General features: G+C 43.9%; 1 protein-coding gene across 1 annotated transcript in view; it reads right to left on the reverse strand.

Moving 5' to 3' along the window:
- The window catches only part of MAP4K4 (mitogen-activated protein kinase kinase kinase kinase 4), a 3,343,981-nt gene that overhangs the window by 1,572,729 nt on the left and 1,754,327 nt on the right, over nt 1–16,925 (reverse strand). The window lies entirely within an intron of this gene.

Here is a 16,925-nt window from a genome sequence, read left to right on the forward strand (position 1 = left end):
CATCTTGCATGATCCAAATCCATCCACTTCAACCTCAGAACATAGCCACGAACTACAACTGTCTAGGTGGCATCAAGACAAAACACCACAGAATACAATGGAATCAAAGATAGATCTTCGCCTTGGGATCACATCCGGCTTACACATCTTGCAGGCACTCAGACGACAAGAGAAATTCTGGGAAATAACACCCATAGAACGTACTTTAGGCTTCCATTCTATGGTTTTATTGCATTCTGTACAACAAAAAAGTACAGCTGTTTAAGTAAATTTACCACAACAGTAGATTTTCAAATGATCACTGCTGCAGTAGGCTTAGCTATATGAATTGCAACCCATAAGGGATACAACAGCTGGCCAGCTCCCCAAGCTTCACAGCAGCTTCCATGTGCACAGAACTGAGCTGAAGCTGTCTAAAAAGACAGATTTGAGAGCCAAGCCCTTCAGAGCTTTCATGCCAACTGACAGAGGGAGGCAGAGCCGTGAGATGACAAGGAATAAAAAAAATCACATACATATATATATATATATATATATATATATATATACACACACACACACACACACACAAACACAGACAGACATATACACGCACACAGGCAAAAGAACAAACTAAAAAAAAACTAAGGGAGATGGAGGAAGGGAGCAGCTATTACAGCAGTCATAATTTGATTTTCTACTGTTATAAGCATAATTAAACAACTGTACTAGGTTGATAACATTGACTGCGGTGGTGGTGCCTCACAGTTAGACGTTGCCCGTTCGATTCTCAGTTAGAGCGTCTTCTATGTGGTGACATGCGTGAATGGGTGTTCCTTCGTTGAAGGTTGTGCGTTAGGCCCGGCAAGCCAGCACGTAAAACTCTACTGCAAATCATTAGCGGACCGGAGTTCCGCTGTAGCGACCCCTAACCGGGAAAAGCCTAAAGACACAAACAAACTAGGTTGATAACATTGATCATTGCTGCTGTAGCCTTTCCTTCCCTAGCATACAATATTTGAGAGGTGGAGGCAGAAGGGTCTAGAAGCTTCAGGAGATGGTCCTAGCAAAGCCTGATCTAAACTTAGGGAAGGAATTAAGCTTGTAATGCTTTGCAAAAGTACATAGAGAGGACTAAGTTGCTGCTTCTGAAGTACTTCTAGAACAACCTTTCTAAAAAGCCAGAGATAAAACCTAGGCCCTGGTTTAGTGGGCATTAACCCTGCCTAAATAATTTTGCTGAAGTGAGAATAAATGAGGGTAATAGCCTAAGACAACTATTTGGAAACAAGTCTGTTTAGACACAAGTTATCTCTTCTTACATTTACAAGAAATGAAAAGATCTGAAGATCAGAAATATTTAGTTCTGTCAAGACAGTACTGGAGTTGTCGGTGGACATCCCAAGGTAAGGAGTATCCCTTCTCCCTCATTTTTAGGTTTAGAAGAGAAAAGAAAACAGGGAGATGGACAGTTTGGCTTAAAGTAAATGGGGATACCACTTAAGCCATCTCAAAGTAATCCTGTCTCAGTAGAAAAAGAGATGGGGCTGATTCACCATAAGAGCCTGCAACTCAGACACGCTTTCTTGCAGAGGTCACAGCAATCAGTAAAACAGTTTTCCATTTTGAGAACCTCAAGTCACCCTGATGAGCTTGTTCAAATCATACAAGTGTTGGTTTCTCTAACACAAAATTAAGTTGCCAAGGAAGAGCCACAGTTTTTCTTAGAGACCTCTTATGCAAAACCCAGTTCAAAAAAATGTTCACATGAGAATGTGCTGGAAGAGGGGGATTATGGCCAGACATGCTGAAATGTCTGACAAATGAACCTCCAGGCAGGAGAAAGAAAGGCCACTGGGTAAGACTGTGATCCAGGTCATAGCTATAGGTCTCCAACCATGTTCCCAGACTCTCACTCCATGTTTCTAAGCACCCTGGAATCTATCAAGGTCCAACCCAACACACTCATACTAGGAGACTTCAACTACCCCTCCAACTTGGAAAAAGTACAGTTTTGTACCTACCATAAATGTAGATGTCCGATAGGTATGCATCTGCAGTCATCACATATGGGTTGTCCTGCCTCAGGCAGCCCTTCGGTCGGCCGGATTCCAAAGTCTGGATCCGGCGTCGGCTGAAGTCGCCCTTTCCCCGACGCCAGAGCGCCTGGGGTATAAAAGCGTCAGCCGACGCCATCTTCCTCAGTTTTTCTTGCCCCAGATGCCAGGTGCCCTCTAAGGAAGGCTAAATTTGGAGGAATGCAATAAATTCCAAACATGCACAGAAATATATATGCATAAAAAAAAAAAAAAAATATATATATATATATATATATGTATATATATATATATAAAACAAATACACCATAATAGATAACCCCAGCAAGCCATGAGAGGGATAAGTACCCAAGAAATACCACAGAGGGGAAGGAGGGAGGGTAAACGTGACTGCAGATGCATACCTATCGGACATCTACATTTATGTTAGGTACAAAACTGTACTATGTCCTTCAAGGATGCTTCTGCAGTCATCACATATGGGTAGAATACCATAGCCAATCTGGGGGTGGAGGATCTATGTAAAGGATGGTGTAGCTAAAATGCCCTGCAGGACTGCTGTAGCAAAGCCTGCTCTGGATCTGGAATATAAAGGTAAATTGTAATGCTTGGAAAATGTATGCACGGAGTTCCATGTAGCAGCTTCTAAAATGTCCTTGGTAGCCACCCCTCTTAAGAAGGCTGTGGAGGTGGCTGTGACTCTGGTGGAATGAGGTCTAATGTTAGCTGGCACAGCTTTTCCATGGAAGGAATAACAGAAACGAATGCAATTCCCTATCCATTTTGAAATTGTCTGTTTGGAAATTGCTTTTCCTTGTGCACTAGCAGCATATGCTACAAACAGCTGGTCAGTTTTTCTGTTACTTTAAGTTCTGTCCAAGTAGTAGCGCAACTGTCTGTGTATGTCCAGGGTGTGCAGAAGCTTTTCCCCTTTGTTTTGTGGATTTGGAAAGAAGGTAGGCAGGTGAATAGCTTGGTTTAAGGAGACCCTGGATACCACCTTTGGCATAAATGAAGGACTGGTTCTCAAAGAGACTCTGTCTTGATGAAAGATAAGGAATGGCTGTACTGCCATGAGGGCCTGTAACTCAGATACTCTTCTTGCTGAGGTTATGGCCAGGAGGAAAGCAGTCTTCCAAGACAGGAACTGTAGTTCTGCAGATGCTGCTGGTTCAAAGGGAGGCAGTGTTAGTTTTTCCAACACGAAGTTAAGGTCCCAAGTAGGCACTGGTGGATTCCTTGGGGGATTAATGTTTTTAATTCCTCATAGAAACTGTCTTAGGAGAGGATGAGAGAAGACAGGTGGATCAGTATTGTACTCTGCTGAAATTGCTGAAGCATGAATTTTAATGGAAGAGTAAGACAGGCCATTGTGGAGCATTTCTGCCAAATATTCCATTATATGTGCCATGTTCATAACTGTTGCATCTAGGCCCTTTGAGGTGCTCCAGGTGTGAAATCTTTTCCATTTTGCTGAGTATGCCTTTCTTGTGGAAGGCCTGCGAGCTTCCATGATGATACCCTTCACTCTCTTGGATAGCTTATCCTGGTGATAGTCAAGGTATTTTCCAGGCAGCTAGTTGTAATGTTTTCAGGTTGGAATGCAGAGTTTTGTAATTGTGCTGTGTTAGGAGAAGCGGCCATTGTGGAAGAAGCCATGGTTTCGTCCGTGACATGCTCTTTAGCAATGGGTACCAGTGCTGTCTTGGCCAGTCCGGAGCTATCAGAATCACTCTTGGCTGCTCTGCCCTGATCTTCAGTAAGACCTTGGTCATTAATGGAAGAGGTGGGAATGCATACACTGTTAGAGTTCTCCAGCTGAAAGAGAGGGCGTCCACTTTCCATGCTTGTGGGTGTTATGTCCTTGAGCAGAATTTCTCCAGCTGATGATTGTGTGGGTAGGCAAAGAGGTCTATGTCCGGTCTCCCCCATGATTGTGTTATCTGATGGAAGATGTCTGGGTGCAGCATCCATTCGTGTGCATCCATGATGTTCCTGCTTAAGTTGTACGCCAGTACATTGTCCTTTCCTGGTACAAACTGGGATTGCAGCTGTATATTGAGTGTCAAGGAAAGCTCCCATAGATTCATCGCCAGTCTGCAAAGAGGGTAGGAATGGGTGCCTCCTTGCTTGTTTATGTACCACATAACTGCAGTGTTGTCTGTCCTTATTAGCAGGTGGCCTTGATGTAGAAATAACTTGAAGGCCTCGATAGCATGCATCACTGCCAGCATTTCCTTTTGGTTTATGTGCATGCGTAGCTCTTTTTGTGACCATAGTCCTTGAATGCATCTTCCCTCCATGTGCGCTCCCCATCCGTGGTCTGAAGCATCCGTTGTAATGGTTTGGCTGGCTATTGGTTTGCTGAAGGGCAAACCCCTGTTTGACTGGCTTGCTTGAGCCCACCACAGAAATTCCCTTTGAAGGCATGGGATGAGTGGTATCAAAGTTTCCAAGCTGTGACTGCGCTGAGTCCATAAACTCCTTAGGTACCATTGTAGTTTCCTCATATGTAGCCTTGCTTGAGGAATCAGAAGAATGCAAGAAGCCATGTAACCCAGGGCCTGCAGGATTTTCCTTGCAGTCAGCTGAGTTTGTCTTGACAGGTTTTTGAAGTAATCCGGTAGTTGGTTTTGTTTTTCTACTGTGAGGAAAGCCATTTGGGTGGTTGTGTCTAGATCCGCACCCAGAAAAGTTATTCTTTGGGATGGTACAAGTCTTGACTTGTGAATGTTGACTGTATATCCCAAGGCCTGAAGAAGGTAGATGGCATAATTCAAGTGGTTTTCCAAAATTTGTTGGCTGTCTGCTTGTATAAGGCAGTCGTCCAGATACGGGTATATTTGCATCCCCTGAAGTCTGCAGTGTGCAATTACTGATGCCAGGCATTTCGTGAATACTCTGGGCGCAGTAGATAAGCCAAAGGGCAATGCTGAGAATTGATACTGCTCTGAACCTGCAAGAAATCTGAGGTGTCTTCTGCAGCTTTGATAGGGACATGCAGGTATGCCTCCTTGAGGTCCAGAGTTACCAGCCAAGACCCCTTGCCCAGCATGGGAAGGAGTTGCTGTAGAGTCAGCATTTTGAATTTTGGCACAATGAGATAAGTATTTAGTGCGGACAAGTCGAGAATAGGCCTCCATTGCTTTTCTTTTCTTGGAACAAGGAAGAGTCTGGAATAAAATCCTTGGCCTTGTTCTGAGAGAGGAACCTTTTCTATTGCTTTCATTTTCATTAAGTTGGAGATTTGTTTTAAAGCCTCTGCCCTTTGATTTGGTGGCAGGTCCGGCATGCCTTTTCTTTTCGGTAATGCATGGAAATGGAACCTGTATCCTTTGTCTATTATTTGCAGTGTCCATTTGTCCCTTGTAATAATGTGCCAATTTTCTGAAAATAAGGAAAGCTTTCCGCCCAAAGGTGCTTCCAATTGAGCCCTGGTTGGCGGTGTCAAAGTAAAGTCATTGAGTCTGTCCTTGTGCAGCAGTTGTAGGCCCTGCACTACCTCTCTGGTTGGGAGGCTGCCATTGACGTCCTCTGTAGGAGCCTCTAGCTTGCCCTCTACCTCTGGCACGCCTGTTCTTGCCTCTCTGAAATCTGTCTGTGTCTGGAAAGGACCAGTTCTTGGAAGGCCAATTTCTGCTGAATCTTGGTGGTTGGACTTGCATAAAATCTTTGACTGTTTGTACAGATTTTGCCTTTTCTTCAAATTTCTTTAAGACCTCCTGAGCAGTGGAGCCAAATAACTTTTGCTTTTCCAGTGGAGCATCCAGAAGCTTTGCTTTAACATGGTCTGGCAGAGATTGTTCCTTCAGCCAAGCATGCCTACGCATGACTGCACTTGTCATAGCTGATCTACATGAAGCTTCCAATGCATCATAACCACACTGCAAGAAATGGTTGCTAACCTGTTGAGAGTTATGTACCAGATCCTGAAGTGATTTGTGATCTATGGGTTCAGGTGAAGACAGTTTTTTATGCAATTCATCTAACAAATACTCTTGGTACTGTATCATATGAAATTGACAGTTTAAAGCCCTCACAGAAAGGGTAGCAGAAGTATACACTTTTTTACCCCATCGCTCTAAAGCCCTGGACTCCCTTTCAGAGAGGAGTGGATTTTTTGTAGTGACAGCTGCAACCCCTTTAGGGCCCTGGGAAATAGTTCTCGATCAGCAGAGTGGGTCTTGTAAAGGAAAAGATGTGATTCCGGGACATTAATAAACTCTACAACAGAAGAAAAACTGTTGCAGAAAAAAGTGAAGTCCTAAGACTTGAAAACTCCCGTATTATCCTCAAAAAAAGTTGAGATCCCTCCATAAAGACAGCTATGAAGGCAGAATTGCGTCAGACACTAAAAAAGTACAGTTGTGTACACTTACCATAAATGTAGATGTTCAAGTGTATTCACTGTTGCAGTCATCACATTTGGGTTATCTGCTTGCAGTAGCCCTCAGTCGGCCTGATTAACATAGTCTTGGGACCTGTGTCGGTTGCTGTCCCTTCTTCCATGACGTCAGGTCGTCAGGGGTATAAAACATCAGTTTTTCTTGCCCCAGATGTCAGGTGCCCCCCTAATGGGAAGCAATTAAATCTATAAATAAACAAGGATATACCTCCAACAAAAAAGCAAATACACCAAAAAGCTTTTTGAGCACAGTAAAGGAGAATAGAGGTAGAGTCAAAAGAAGTAAGGGGGCTGGAGGGAGGATACAGCACTGCAACAGTGTAATACACTCGAACATCTACATTTATATAAGTGTAGACAACTGTACTATGTTCTTCATGTTCCACTGTTGCAGTCATCACATTTGGGCAGATTCCCAAAGCTAAGGATGGGAGGAGGAATTTAGATAGAATTAGGACCAGCTATAAAGCCCTGCAAGACTGCAGTGGCAAAGCCAGCTCTGGATTTAGAGAAAATAGGAAAATGGTAACGCTTGGTGAATATGTACAGAAATCCAGGAAACAGCTTCTAGGATTGTCCCTGGTAGGGTTGCCTCTGAGAAAGGCTGTAGAGGTAGATGCAGCCCAATGCAGAGTCCCTGTAACCACAACTGTGCAGGTGAAAGCTGCACTCTCTAAAGCCAAAAACACAGCATCCATGGGACGGGACAACATCCCAGGCTGCGTTTTACACGAACTTCAGAATGAACTGGCTCCCCACTTAAGTACCATGTTCAATAATAGCCTCACATCAGGCTTTGTGCCCACTGAATCGCGCACAGCAACAGTTATCCCACTCCACAAAGTGGGAGCCACCACTGATCCCGGGAACTATAGACCTATTAGCCTGACGAGCCTGGTCTGCAAAGCCATGGAACGTATCATCATGGAACTCGTAAACAAGGACATTGGTAACCTCCAAACTCTGGATCCCACCCAGTTCGGGTTTGTGAAAGGCAGATCATGCCTCCTGAAGCTGATCGACTTCTTTGAGGTAGTCACTAAAGCCGTAGATAAGGGTAAAGTGGTTCACACAGCCTATCTTGACCTTGTCAAGGCTTTCGACACCATCCCCCATTCTGGAATTACAGCTAAATTCAATAAACTAGGCATAAATCCCTACGTCACAAGATGGGTTGCCAAATGGCTCACTGACAGAACCCACACTGTAAAAGTTGCAGACTCCAAATCTGACCTCAAACAAGTGGAGTACCACCACAGGGTTCCGTCCTGGGACCATTCCTGTTTGGTATCTACTTCTCTGAAGTACAAGTTAACACAGAAGGCCTCTGGCTAATGAAGTTCGTAGATGACTGCAAACTAGGAGCCAGTCAAGTCCCCAAATGATGTGAACATCGTACAGAAGGGCCTCTCTGAGACAGATGCCTGGTGTCAGAGCCATGGCCTCAAGCTCAATGCCAAAAAGTGCAGTGTCATCCCCTTTGGTAAAAACTTTGTACCCATGAACTACCACATAGGCAGCAATCTACTTAACACTGAATGTGTGACAAGAGACCTTGGGACCCAGGTGGACAGTAGTCTCTCCTTTGATAGTCACATCGCCACAGTAGTCAGGAAGTCTTTCTACGTGGCACACCTCATCATAAAAGGGTTCTCATCTAGGAAAAAAGAGATCATCGTTACCCTCTACTCATCACTCATTTGGCCCATTATAGAGTACAATGCCCCTTTTGGAATGTACCTCACAAGACGTCTGCAGCAGCTGGAAAGGCCACAGAAGTACCACACAAAGGGGATTACTGGACTCAAACAAATGCCCTACACTGACCGCCTCAAAAACCTCCAGCTTTACTCCGTAACATATCGCCTACTCAGAGGTGATCTCTGCCTAACATATAAAGCTATGTCAAACCCAGAGCAGTTGGACATGCTACACCTACAGAAATCCCAATACCTCCGAGCTACACGCTCTAGGGGCCTAAACCTTGTCACCACAATAAACAGGACATGCTGGAGGGATAGATTCCTATCCCAGAGACTTCCCATACTCTGGAACAGGCTACCCATCTATGTCAAGCAAAGTTCTTCATTAGCACTCTTCAAGAAAAATCTTGATGAGTGGATGGGAAATAGGAAATACACCCCGGGGATCACTTCTGTGTCTCTGCTCATCAGTGGCAGAGGAAAATAACTTTCTTGGGTGGCGTAAGCCAGGGAACCTTGTTGGCTAGGCTTGCGTAGGCCCTTGGGCCGATAGCCTAGTACCTACCTATGAACCTATGGTTGAGTGAGGTCTGATCCCCTGTGGGATAGGTTTTCCATGGTGCTTGTAGCAGAAATTAATGCAATGGCCTATCCATTTGGAAATGGTTTTCTTTGAAATAGCCTTCCCCTCTGCCACTGAAGCAAATGCCACCAGCAGTTGTTCAGATTTCCTTTGATGTTTAGTCCTGTCCAAGTAGAATCTAAGTTGTCTGTGCACGTCTGAGTGCAGTATCTGTTCCCCTTTGTTCTGTGGATTAGGAAAGATGGTTGGCAAATGAATGGACTGATTAAGGGCCACACTGGATACCACCTTGGGCATGAAGGAGGGATTGGTCCTGGGGGACACCCTGTCCGCATGAAAAATGATGAAAGGCTCCACTGCCATAAGATCCTGTAATTCAGATACCCTTCTTGTTGAAGTGATTGCTAAAAGGAAAGCTGTTTTAAAAAAAAGGAATTTTAAGTCTGCAGTAGAAGCTGGCTCGAAAGGAGGAAGAGTGAACTTCTCCAATACAAAGTTAAGGTCCCAGGCTAGGGTTGGAGCCCTCCTGGGTGGTCGTAAATATTTGGACCATCTGAGAAACTGCTTGAGCAGTGGGTGAGGCGTGGATTCTGATGGAGGAGAAAAGACAGGCTCTTGAGAAGCATCTCAGTTAAGTATTGTAAAATCTAAGGTAAATTGGGCACTGCTGTGCTCATCCCTTGAGACTGGTTCCAGGCACAGAATCTTTTCCATTTTTCAGCATAAGATTTTCTAGTACTAGGTCTCCTTGCCTCTAAAATGATATCCATCACTGGTTTACTGAAGGATGGTAAAGGAGAGATTAGATAATTAGCCAGGCTGCTAGGTTCAGTGTGTGAAGCTGAGGGTGCAGAATCCGGTTCTCCTGCTGAGACAATAGTGTAGGGGTCTGAGGCAGGTTCCATGGGGCCGAGAGTGACACACTGCGCAAGAGGGGGTACCAGTGTTGGCGTGGCCAGTCTGGTGCAATCAAAATTGTCCTTGATTTGTCTTGTTAGATCTTTAGTAGTACTTTGGAGAGCAGAAGCAGAGGAGGAAAGGCAGAAACTGATAGGTTTTTCCAGCTGAAGGACAGAGCATCCACTTTCCAATCTTGTTTGTGGGGAGTCCTTGTGCAAAATTTGTCCAAATGATAGTTCTGGGGGGAGGCAAACAGGTCTATATCTGGGTTCCCCCATTTGCTTGTCAACATGTTGAAAATCCTTGGTTCCAGTTTCCACTCATGTGGGTCCATGCGGTTTCTGCTTAGTTCGTCTGCCAGTGTGTTTAGTTTTCCAGGCAAGAATTGAGCTTGTAGATGCACTTGGTAGCTCAGGGTTCTGTTCCACAATGCCATGGCTAGTCTGCATGGAGGGTAAGAATGTGTACCCCCCCCCCCTGCTTATGTACCACAGAATAGTGGTGTTGTCCGTCTTTACCATTAATTGTCCTGGAAGAATGTGGCCCTTGAAGGCTGTCAGTGCATTCTGTACAGCTAACATTTCTTTTTGATTGATATGCAGGTGCATTTGACTTGAGTTCCATTTGCCCTGAATGCACTTCCCTGCCAGGTGAGCCCTCCATGCATAGTCTGATGCATCTGTTGTTAGGGGTTGGGTGGCTGGGGGTAGTGTGAATGGTAGTCCCTTGTTTTGGTGGCAGGCCTCTGCCCACCAAAGGAACTCGCGGCGTAGACAAGGTTTGATAGGAATCATTGCTTCTAGATCCTGTGAATGTTGACACCATAGGCATTTTAGACACCATTGTAGTTTTCTCATATGCAGTCCTGCATATGGAATTAGAAGAATGCAAGAAGCCATGAACCCTATTGCTTGTAGTATTTTCCTTGCAGACAGCAAAGGTTTTTGTGGCCACTTGTTTGAAGTAGGTTGTCAAATGAATTTGTTTCTCTGGCGTGAGGAATGCCATCTGGGAAGTTGTATTCAAGCTTGCTCCCAGGAATATAATTTGTTGACAGGGTACCAGGTGTGATTTTGTTTCGTTTATGGTGTACCCCAGACAAGTTAGCACCCTTTGTACAAAGGCCAGATGATTCAAAAGTATGTCCTGGCTTTCTGCCTGAATTAGACAATCATCCAGGTATGGGTATATTTGAATATTTCTTTAGCTGCAAAATGCAATGACTGGAGCTAGGCACTTGGTGAATACCCTGGGCACAGTAGATAAGCCAAAGGGCAGTGCAGAGAACAGATAGTGCATGTAGCCTGCTTTGAAGTGTAGGTATCTTCCGCAAGATTCCCTGATTGGGATGTGCTGGTATGCTTCCTTTAAATCTAGTGTTGCCAACCAGGCATCTTTGCCTAGCATAGGAAAAAACTGGTGAAGAGTCAGCATCTTGAATTTTGGAATCGCCAAAAAGGTGTTTAGAGTAGACAGGTCCAGGATAGGACGCCATGAATTGTCCTTTCTGGGTACCAGGAAAAGTCTTGAGTAGAAACCTTGTCACTTTTCCTCCTCTGGTACCAACTGAATAGCCCCGTTGCTTAACAGAGAAAGTACTTGTTTTTGGGCCTATGCCCACTGATTTGGGAGTAGATCTGGCCACCCCCATGGTGTTGGTAATGTGTGGAAGTGAAATCTGTATCCCTGGTACACTATATTTAAAACCCATTTGTCCTAGGTAATGAGTTCCCAGTTCTTTGCATGAAGAGCAATCTTTCCCCCCAAAGGGGCAGTCAGTTGAGAAGTGCTTGAAAGTTTTAAAAATAAGTCATTGAAACAGTTTACCATAAGGGGGAGTTTTATTACTCCCAGATTTGGAAGTGGAGGCCCCCCCACTGCTTAGTCCTGTGTGTACCCAGGGACTGAAGCCTGGGAACTCTGCTGGATCTGGGTTTGGACTGAGAAGGTCTGGAAGAGGCAGGAAAGGACCAATTCTTGGAAGGCCAATGCCTACTAAACCTTGGGGGTTGTAGTTGTAAAAAATCTTTAACAGTTTGCACAGATTTAGCTTTTTCCTCCATCTTTTTAAGAACTTCTTCTACTTTGTTGCCAAACAGGTGGTCCTGGTTTAAGGGAGCATCCAGTAATTTCGCTTTAACATGATCTGGCAAGGATTGCTCCTTAAGACAAGCATGCCTTCTAAGTACAGACCCAGTTACAGCAGCTCTGCAAGATGCCTCTAGTGAATCAAAACCACATTGCAAAGTATGTTTTCCAACTTGTTCAGCTGAATGCAGTAAATCCTGTAAATCCTTATTTTCAGCACAATCAGGAATCAACATCATTTTCTGTTTAAGCAATCCAATAATATGCTGCTGATACTTTAACATATGAAACTGGCAGTTTAAGGCCCTAATGGCTAAAGTTGCAGAAGTGTATACCTTCTTACCCCATCCATCCAGCGGCCTGGAGTCTCTATCAGAGGGGGTAGGATTTTTGGCAGTAGTAGCTTTAATGCCCTTGGGTTCCTGTGAAGTGGTCTCAGGATCTGCAGTAGGATTTTTAAAAAGGAACTTTTGAGAGTCAGGGACCCTGTAACATCTATCAGGTTTTCTGGGAGCAGGAGGTAGAGAGTCAGGCCCCATGCCAGATTCCAAAAAGGAATCATCAACAATGTCTAGTACAGGAGGTATGGCTAAAGGCCTGTGCTAGGGCCGGATTAAGAAGTCCCTAAGCCTCTTTTTAGAATCAGAGAAATCCTGACTTTCCCAATGAAAATGCTCGTTGAGAGTATGCAAGGTTTCACCAAAAGAGAAATCCTCTGGGGAGAAGCAGAGGGAATAGAGTCCTCAGCATCAGAATCCTCATAGGTAGATAAGGGTAAATCCTGGTCATCACAGGAACCAGAAATTTCAGAATCCTGGTCAGAAGTATCATGAGCAAATTCAGTCTTAGGTCTCTTCGAGGGGGAAGGCTGGCTTCCCCTGATTAAAGTAATAAGGTCTTCAGCCATTCTTATAATTTGTTTTTTAGGCATACGGGCCTCACCATGCGGTCTGGGCATCAGTTTTCTAGGCATGGTTCGAGTTTTAGGCCTTGAAGAAGATGGCTCCGGTTTAATATGCAAGTAAGTAGGCCTGAATACACCCTCAGAAGCCAGTGCCTACACAGCAGCTCCGAACCCATCCAAGGTAGAGGCATCCGCAGGTTCCACAGTTGAAGTATCTCACGGCATACCAGACTCTGAATGGGTCTCAGTAGAGGCCTGCGAATCTGAAGTAGCAGGTATGAGGGGCTGCGAAAGCGCCTCACTGAGTACCAGCGAACTGGCGAATGGCTTAGGAGAAGCGTCGTCGGCAGCTTTGGACCTAGGCGGCCTGTCTCTGTCTTTATCTTTGCATTTTTTCGGACTGTCGGTAGTCGGATGGCTTACCAAAGACATATCAGGATAATTGAACAGAGCACCAAAATATTTAGAAGCGAAAATATACCAATGATGGATAGTTTGTGGTTTAAATAAGGCACAAAACCGACAGTGAGGTACGTCATGATCAGGGTCTAGGCAAGGAATACAGTACAAATGAAAATCTTTATGAGGTATTAGCTTTCCACAAGAAATGCAATTATTTACTTTTGCTGACATCAGATTAGAGCAAGAAAAATTTTCCCAACGGGGAACTCAGCTTTTAGATGAAGACTTTGTTTCTGAAACTCGAAAACTTTCAGGAGTCAGCCGACTGGCACTAGCGAACTGCTTCTGCTTCGGGCATCGCACTGCAAGAAAGACGGAATGGTGTCGGCTGCATGTTTTATACCCCTGACGACCTGACGTCAAAGAAGAAGGGACAGCAACCGACGCAGGACCCAAGACTTTGTTAATCAGGCCGACTGAGGGCTTCTGCAAGCAGATAACCCAAATGTGATGACTGCAACAGTGAAACACGAAGAACATCAATCACAAAGCCTTTGATAGTTATATCAAGAACCTCCACAGCAACACCCAGATGTGCTCTGAGTTACTGCACAATGGTACCTACTATACTGAGCCAACAGGACTTGCCAACATACTGGCCGACAGACTCAGTGCCACCTTTACCCCCCCCCCCCCCCAAAGAACCAATCACAATACCGGAACAATTCCAGGCATCCAGTATTACTGCAGCCCAGGTTAAAATTGCATTGTCCAAGGCCAAGAATATATCTTCCATGGGACCCGACAATATCCCTGGCTGTGTTCTACATGAACTTCAAAACAAACTGGCACCACAGCTATGAAATTTGAAACAGCCAAGTGTAACCTATGCAGTGCATTCTATATAGGCAAAACTAACCGTATACCGAAGGACAGGGTTATGGAGCATTTGAATGATATACGTAACAACAAACCTACAAATGCATTGGCAAAGCATGTATTAGATTGTGGCATCCAACATAGTTTTAAGTTTTTAGTCTTACAAAAAATTAATGAGAACCTTAGAGAAGGAGATCTTTGTAATGAGAATGAATACATAGAGGTAAGACAAATAGTTGACTTTAAGGCTTATGTTCCACCTGGCTTGAACAGCACTGTCTCTTTACAGCCCCTTTTAAGAAAAAGGGGTTTGCCCCATTGATTTTTATTGTATGAGGAAACCGGAGCACCCGGAGGAAACCCACACGACCACAGGGAGGACATGCAGACTCCGCACAGAAGGCACCCCAGCTGAGGATTTAACCGGAGAACCTCTACTCTTCCCTTATTAGACCAATCATCGAGTATAACGCCCCATTTGGCATGTACCTCACTAGACACCTGCAACAGCTAGAGAGGCCACAAAAGTTCCTTACGAAGAGTATTCTAGGCATTAAACACGTCCTACAAGGACAGACTCAAAAGACTCCAGCTATTCTCTGTCTCACATCGCCTGCTTAGAGGCGATCTTTGCCCGACTTACAAAGCCATAACTGACCTAGCTCTGTTAGAAATACTACATCTAAAGAAATCCCAATCTCTCCGCACCACATGCTCCAGAGATCTCAACTTCATTACCACATTCAACAGAACATGCTGGAGGGACAGGTTCCTCACCCAGAGACTGCCCATTCTCTGGAATAGACTTTCCATACATGTCAAGCAGAGCACCTCACGGCCCCTCTTCAAGAGAGATCTTGATGAGTGGATGGGTAATAGAAAGCTCACCCTGGGGATCACTCCATTGGCTCTACTTGATAGAGGCACTGGGAACTAACATTGAGTGGCATGATGCCAGGGCACTTCTATAGGCTAGGCTTGTAAAGGCTCCAGGGCCATTAGCCTAGTACACACCTATGAACCATAGGATAGTAACTCAGACAAATATTGTAAAAACAGAGAAACACTAACTCTGAAAGGGTGCTAGTTATGTTGTTGGCACAAACAAGAAAACATTTTTGAATTGCAAGATGGCTGCACACTGAGTAACAGCCTAATTCTACCTCTATCACTGTGAAAACAAAAACTCAGCAGAGAATCCCAGTAGGCTTGTATTTATGGGTAAATTTCAGCAAATGGCTAGTAAGTGTACTGCCTGGATGCTAGTAAAGAAATACATAGGACCTGGAAAAAAATCAGCTGCAAAACATGAGGAAGAAACACTGACTGGGGAAAGCTTTGCAGCTGTTCAGCAAAAAGCAATGCAACCTCCAGACAAATTCCAGTAATCTAAAGGAAGACATAAGACAACTGCATACAGACCTGGTTAAAATAAACGAAACACTGATGGAGCATATCAACACAAGCAACAAAACTCTGGAAAAAATGTTAGAAGCTTTAAAACAAATATTTAGAAGAGGTAACAAAGTTGCAAAAATCAGAGGCTAAAATGAAGAAAAGACTGGCTCAATATGAGACTACCCAGGAAGAAATGTTAAAAAAAAAAAAAAAAAAAAAGAGTTGGAGGACAAAGCACATAGAGAAAACCTCAGATTTTCAGCTATACTATTGAAGCTGGAAGGAACAGACTATTCATTTTATGAAAGCACAAATAAGCAACTGGACTAGTATTCCACTGGAGGAATGGTTAGTTGAAAGGGCACATTATGTTTATGCTCCAAACCTGGCTATGGGAAAGCAACCAAGAAACATCCTACCAGCAGGAGTTGATTTTGACAAAACTGTGGCAGAAGGACAAAGTACTAAAAGTGGAAGACCGCCGTGTGTTTGTGGAGAATGGTTATTCATTATGCACCAGTCAGAACAGAAGCAAATTTATTCCACTATTCAGGGAATGTCGAGATGGAGGTGTAATATTCAAACTGCTGTACCCAGCTGTCTTCCAAGTATTCTTCCCTGGAGTGCTAAAATATTTTTTTGATGAAGTGCAAGCTAAGGAGGAACAACAAAAGTTTGTCCAACAAAATGTGAGCTGTGAAACAGAAAGATAATATTTCTTATTCTTCTGGTAATAAAAATACACAGAGACTGTACCTGTGAAACTTTTTTTCAGTGTTTCAACATAATGTGGAGGAGGGAAGCACAAGAGCTGACTAGAAGAATTTTGAGTATGTTGGAAATAAAGCAGTGACAGGATTTGTGAGATGCAGAGATGAATAAATCCAGTAACTTAATGTGGGATTACAGTGCAATAATTGTGTGTGCAAAATACGACACAACAAGAAAATCTAGAAATATTCTACTTTTTCAGAATTAGTTGAACATGTGGGGGACCCTAAAGCGAATGCCCTACTTCATGTCATTAACTTTCAAAAAAATGCTTGGGGAGAGAAAGTGGAAAGATGAAGCTGACTAAGAATTTTTTTTTCTTATTAGCACTATTTTCTGGTGTATATTTTCTTTGCATGCTATAAACTTTTCTTAGTTATTTTTAAGAGTAAAGGGGATTGCAAACAAGTGCTGCTTTTTTCTTTTCCTTCTCCCTTTCTTCTTCTTTAGTTTTAAGAAATGTAGGCAATGCAATGAAAAAAAGGCTGGTTAAAAGAGCATGACAAAAGAAAAATTAATGCACTTTTGCTCATTCTTGGATGGGAAAATGACTGAATTTAGGACCTTAGATTTAGTAACAAGTTTAAAGAATAAACAAGTTGTGACAACACACCACTGGACCAGTAATCAAGGAGCCTCAGTCACCACTGGCACCTGTGGGGAACGATCACTGGGAGGATAACAGGTACACACACAGTACCAGATGCAGCTCTCTGCATCAAGTGCAATTTCCCTTAAGTGCACACAGATCACAGTCAGTCCAGAGCTGGTTTCTCTCATTTTCTCCAGATTCCCAATAAGACTCCCCACTGCCACAGCTATAGAGTTGAGTCCTTAGCAAGGGATCCAAGCCAAT

The sequence above is a fragment of the Protopterus annectens genome, chromosome 5.part0 (genome assembly GCF_019279795.1).
Source record: "Protopterus annectens isolate FY-2018-M chromosome 5.part0, PAN1.0, whole genome shotgun sequence".
Taxonomy (NCBI): domain Eukaryota; kingdom Metazoa; phylum Chordata; order Ceratodontiformes; family Protopteridae; genus Protopterus; species Protopterus annectens.